This window comes from Lynx canadensis, chromosome X, assembly GCF_007474595.2.
Source record: "Lynx canadensis isolate LIC74 chromosome X, mLynCan4.pri.v2, whole genome shotgun sequence".
Lineage (NCBI taxonomy): Eukaryota > Metazoa > Chordata > Mammalia > Carnivora > Felidae > Lynx > Lynx canadensis.
Genome location: NC_044321.2, coordinates 74,070,713 through 74,077,110, shown reverse-complemented (window position 1 = coordinate 74,077,110; position 6,398 = coordinate 74,070,713). Strand labels below are relative to the sequence as shown.

The 6,398-nt window shown below is 34.3% G+C and overlaps 1 non-coding gene across 1 annotated transcript; it reads left to right on the top strand.

The window, feature by feature from the left end:
- The first annotated feature begins 3,202 nt into the window (after window positions 1–3,202).
- On the top strand, window positions 3,203–3,306 carry LOC115507953. The gene has a single exon (XR_003966867.1). It is a non-coding gene; the product is annotated as a U6 spliceosomal RNA (small nuclear RNA).
- The last annotated feature ends 3,092 nt before the right edge of the window (window positions 3,307–6,398 follow it).

The following is a 6,398-nucleotide window of genomic DNA, read 5'->3' as shown; positions in this document are numbered from 1 at the left end:
GCTCATTCCAAACCACCCATACATATTCATACTCAGCATGGAAGAATAACGGGGGAAGAAACGGAAAAGAACATTTTAGACTAGGGAATAGCGTGAGGATAGGCATGAAGCACAAAATACCATGCTATGTATAAAGGACTACAATCGTTGCTGGAAGAGGAAGTGCATGTTGAAGTTCACAAGAGAAGGGGCATTTTCATTGCTTTTAATTATATGCTGCATAACCAAAAGTGCACATTACAAAAATATTTTAAGACAATAGTGAATCAATGAGTCCATGCTTGGCATATGAGTATTAGAGATGACTAACATATAAGTGAATGTAGAGTCTTTATTTATACCTAACTGACCTTTGGTCAAAAAACTTTCCATAATGTCCCAGTTTCAACATGTGATGTCAGTGTGTAGTGTTAAGACTTGACAGTTGTTTTTTGTTGTTGTTGTTGTTCTTGTTGTTATTTTGTTTTGTAATGCAAGCACATTGCCATTCATAACACTAGAAAAAGAACCAGGCCACCCCTTCACATCACCCCCAAACTAAGGTTACTTTGTTTTGTGAGATTTTGGCTGATTTAAATAACACCATTTGAGCCACTTGCCTTTTCTCTTACTGTGTTTTAAATTCCCAATCTTATGTTTTAAATTTGCCATTAAAGAGTTGAGCCCAGGAACCCCTAAGCCCCCACCCTCGACCTCAATAAAAGCAGAACCTCTGGCCCAATGTGCTCTTTTTCTCTACTTGTCACTTTGCTTTGTGGCCCCAGATGTGCTGCGTAATATCCTGGTCTTGTAAGTAATAAACTTTTATTTTTTCAAAGTTTCCTGATGATTGTTGCTGAAGGGCATCTTGCAATCATAATAAGAGCTACAAAGGTACGTCAAACCACAACGTTACTTATTGATGGGCTGAGACCAGCACAAAACACAGTGCTATTAAATGTCCAGTTTCAGAATTATATAGTTAATGCATTCGTTTTTCTTATTTATTAATTGACCCAAACTTTGTAATATGGTGCCTCTCAAAGTATAAATTATAGACTCCTACATGAGAAAACTCACTTGATGCTTGGTAACATGTAAATTCCTGAAACTCAGGCTACATCTGCTGAATGAGAGGAGCCTAGGAATCTGAATTTTTACAAACATCCCCAGCTGATTCTAATGCACAATGACATTTAACCATACCACTAACATGACACCTGCCTGTGGTGAGTTAGACAAATGTAATTGCTGACAGAAGGTTAGCACATACTGACTTATGTATGCTGAATACTGTGTCAACATTTGCTAAGGCATAGTCCTCAGAGCCCTGCTTACTAGAGATGCTCTAGAAAAAGATTCCTGTGCTCAAATACATTTGTGATACAATCAAATTATTTATTTCTCTTAGATAGTCCCAGGGAATGGTAATATTAATGGCTCTGAGAAGTCCTGCATTAAAAGAAAAGCTTTAACCCAGCACTTCCCAAATTTATTTAATTATGAAACCCTTTATTATCATAAACCTAGTAATGTATTATAGAGTAGGTATACTAATTTGAGTACATTTAGTAAATGCTCTAATGTTTTACTGTTAAATATGCCATTGGTGTTTATCACATTATAGAATTATTTTCCATTTTTAGTTTATTAAGATTATTTTTAAAGATTTTTTTAAATCAGAGGTATATTGGAATATATTTTAAATGAGGACTATAACTCATTTACATAATTTATATATTTATAACTCATATAACTCATGAAAACAAACAAAACACATTGAGATTCCAGATGCTTTTTTCAATAAACTGTTTAATTTATTCATGTGTTATTATTTATGATCTAAATAATTTTATAATAAGAAACCCACCAACAAAACTTACTTGACTAATGTGAGTCATAAATCAAGGTAAAATATGTCTCAGTTCTCCTGTTAGAATGTTAAAAATTTTGTTTGATAACTAAACAAGAAATAATTTGACATATTAGTGGATCAATGTAATTTGTAAAGCAACCATTAGCAGTTATAGTTCAGAGTCTACTTTCAATGATTTCCTCATTGACATGGTATTCCACTCCATATCACACATGTGATGTACTCTCCATTATATGGCATTGGATTCAATGCAGTGTGGCTTTATTTGTGAAATTCTGAGCACATCTTTGTCACCTCACACTAGAGCTGATCCCCAACCCTGGGACACTGGAAACACAGTAGAAACATCTGAGTCTGTTTGCTCAGATTTTTACCCAAGCAGCCCGCCTTCACCTATTCACAAATTACAAACAAGAAAACAAAACTTTCACCTTTATAGAGATAGTATTTCCAGAAAGTACAGTTTATTATATTTATGTGTCAATTCACTTGACCTTACTGGTACCATTTTTACCTGTTTCTCCATTATAATTGGAAACCTCTAACTTCTCTCAAAAGTTTTAAATAAAATCAAGCCCATTCATAGAAGTACAGACATGGAATCTTTTAAAACTGAGAATGGAGTATGATACAAGTGGTAATAACATAAGGTAGAAATCATTTGCTTTAAAGACTGCATCAAATATTGAGGAATGTCCCATTGTAAAAATCCATTTAACACAGAATTAGTAATCAAGGTTTTTTTTTTTTTTGCCAGTCTCCTTAGGAACTAGCTGCTAAAACTTGTTTGGAACCTTAGTGTGAGAAAGGCTGCAGCAACTGTAAACTACTGTGTTTCATCTGAAATACACTTAGAGTTATGAAAAGCACAGCAAAACATCTGCAAAGGAAAGAAAGCACTAGAGGTTTAGAAGGGCAAGTTAGTAAACTTCCCAGAATTATCTAAGAGCCTGTCAGGGAATGTTAAAAAGGATTTTTCCCAAACAGCTGCCAGAGACAGAACTGGAACTGCCAAGAGTTAAAGGAAGTAAACAAAGTGTGGAAGGACCCAAGAGATTTCTATCTTGTAGACTCAGAGTCAGGATGTGTAGATAGGCACTAACCTCTGAAGTAGAAGAATATACAAAGGAATATAATGGGTTGAGCTTTGTATGATCAACACAGTCTGTACACAAACAAGAAGATATATTCCATAATATGCAAAGTACTCATTACAGTGATTCCCAAAGAGTGGTTTCATAGCTGCTACTTGAGATGGGATAAAACTAAATTTACACGTGTTAATAAATTAAGAGCTTGATCAGAAAGATTCAAAAATGCATTTTTAAAAGAAAATATAATATATGAGTGCTCACTTTGGCAGAACATATACTAAAATTGGAACAATATATAGATTAGCATGTCCTCCGTGCAAGGATAACATGCAAATTCCTGAAGTGTTCCATAAAAAAAGAAAAGAAAAGAAAATAGAATATATGAGTGGAAAGTCAAGAAAGGCAGCATGGAGAATTCTGAGTAATCAATACTCTTAAGGATTGACAAGCATTTGAGTCAAGTTCACCATAAATTCAGAAAAGTGCATTTAGGAATTTAAGAAGACATAAACTATTATCAATTGGTTATTTTTGCCTCAATTTACACTAGCCAAGTCATGTATCCTTTCTCATTCATGTTTCTTATAATCTTGTAATTCATAGGCCTAATATATGTTTAATGGAAATTTATAGAGATTTATGTTAAGAATCTTCACAATAAAATGTAAATATCTGTTGATTATATATCCATGATTAAGTGCTTAGTAGTACCTTCAGACATACTGTAGAAATGATGTATAGAATGTTTAATGCATTTATTCTATGAGGAGTTATAAATCTAATATTGCAGCAGACAGCTGTCACTGTCTTCTAATGTATTACAAGACAGTGTTGGTAACTGCTATGAATTTTAAAGATTTTTTGTTACCAAAAAAGCTGGATAACTGGATATTAGCTTACTTAAAGTCACACTCCCTAAAGTCAATAAAATATACAAATATTTTTTAAGTTCCAATATACTTCATACTACATTTTAATGTTAGATAAATCTGGACTCCTAACTAAATATATAAGTTGAGTGATAAATCTTAATAAGGTGATGATAATATGTTAACATTAGGATATTTATCCAAGAGGAAGTCAGAACAAAGTAAAAACCTTTGTGTTATACATTTCTATTGTGTGGTTTTAGAGAACATTCCTTCAGAATGTTCATCCTGTATCTATACAATAGTTTTCCTTCACATTAGAACCTCCACAATCCAAATTCCACCATACCAGGTCAATCTACTAGCAACTAAACCTCTCATTGTCAATGCTATCTCTGCACTTTTGCACGGAGTCCCTCTACTTTAAATATTGTCATGGTACCTTTCCAAAGAAACAAACTTTCTAATCTCTTTATATTTCATTTGAATTTTTATGTACTTTATCAAGACTTCTGATGAGTCCCAGTCTATACTTAAGTTTCCACAATTTTTAATTGTTCCAGCCCTATTTAATAACAGTCTGTATCACAAGGTCATAATCATGCTCATATGTAGGAATTATTCTCTGAAAATGATGTAAAAAAGTAAGGCTTGTTCCTACAACAAGATCTCAAATTCCTTTAGGAGAGGGCTCAAAGACTGCAGTTGACCTTCCATAGTATCTACTTGAATGTTATCATTTAGCCAAAAGGACTTACTGAATATTTCTTTGTATTATTAGCACTGTAAAATGTATTATGAGTATAGATGTGAGTAAAGATTATTGTCTATGCATAGAGTAGGCTGTGAATAAATGTTTCTTGTACAAATGAGTATAGACAGTAATACATTGTCTTTAGCCACTCTGTGCATGTTTCTGGATTTGTGTATCTTTCCTCTGGACTCTAGAATTTCTGTGAAAGGGCCTTTCCAAGCATACTTTTTAAAATACATCTTCTAATGCAAACAGAAATTTGCAATACTTACCATTAAATTGTCAGTATTTAAGTCCAACAATTATAAGCACTTCAAAGGTGTTGGTGATGCCTAAGTCAAATAATAAATAAACTCTGATCTTCAGAGTGGTGTGAGAGAATAGAAGTGGCACCATATTAAGAGTCAGGGATCTGGACTCTATCACTAGATTTTTCCTGTAATATTGGACAGGTCTCTTGGCCTCTTTAGACCCATTTCTCACATATTCACTCTTTAAACCCTTCTATCTCAAAATATGGTCTGTGGAGCAGCAACGTGAGCATCACCTAGGAACTTGTTAGCAATGCAGAACCTCAAGCCCCATCCTAGACATACTGAATTGTGGATTAAAATCTACATTTTCACAGGATTTCCCAGCTGATCTGTATAAACATTAGAGCTTGAGAGGCACTTCCCTAGACCATGAGATTCTTGATGACAAAGACTATCGTATTTGCCACTGTATCCCTTAACACCTATTAATGAGCCTAACACATAGTAGGCATTCAATAATTTGTCCAAAGGATGAATGAAAATGTAAAAATAAAGGGCTAAGATTGATTGCTTCTCTGGTCCTTTCCAAGTCTAATACTCTGTAATTGTAGGCCAAGTTTAAATTGGTTGATTTTAACATAGGCAAAATGGGACTTGAGACTAAATCCTGCTTGGGGGTGGATGTCTCTGACCTATTTTTCCATCTGCTAAATAATAAATTATATGCTAACTCATAGCACAGTATTCTACATCAAATTAGATGAACACTGGAAACTAAGGGTGTGTGTGTGTGTGTGTGTGTGTGTGTGTGTTCCTTCTACAATTATTATTTGTATATACCCACTGAGATCCTGGATCTTGGTATTAAAGATGTTCAGTAAGTTTTTAGAAGGGGAAAAAGCCTGTTCTGGCCAGCTGTTTTTATAGCTTCTGTATACTAGCTGGCTTTAAATAATAATAGCAGAAAGAGAATGTATACCATTATTTGCAGGATGGTCAAACTGTGTGCACTGAATTTCTTGTCCCTGTTCCACTACTAGTCTCTTGCTTTCAGAGAGTTTAAATAATCTCATACCCACTCCTGGGCTCCTGACTGCCCAAAATCACTTGGCTTTCACTTTTCTCTAAATATAAATTTCATAAGCTCATGTCTTCTGTTACAAGACTCAATTATTATAGCAACATTCTAAGTAAAAACAAAAATGCAGAAATGTTCATATTGCAACAATATCTTCTAATATTTTTTGCCATTACAGTTTGAAAATATAGCTTTTGTTGTCTAATTACCAATAACGTTGAACAGAAAATACATTTGACCCATGGGGTGCCTTGGTGGCTCAGTCTGACTTCGGCTCAGGTCATGATCTCACAGTCCGTGTATTCCAGCCCTGCATGGGTTCTGTGCTTAGAGCTTGAAGCTTAGAGCTTGAAGCCTGCTTCAGATTCTGTGTCTCCCTTTCTCTCTACCCCTCCCCAGCTCGCACTCTGTCTCGCTTTCTCTCAAAAATAAATAAACATTTAAAAAATGAAAAAAAAAAAGAAAAAAGAAAATACAGTTGACCGTTGAACAAC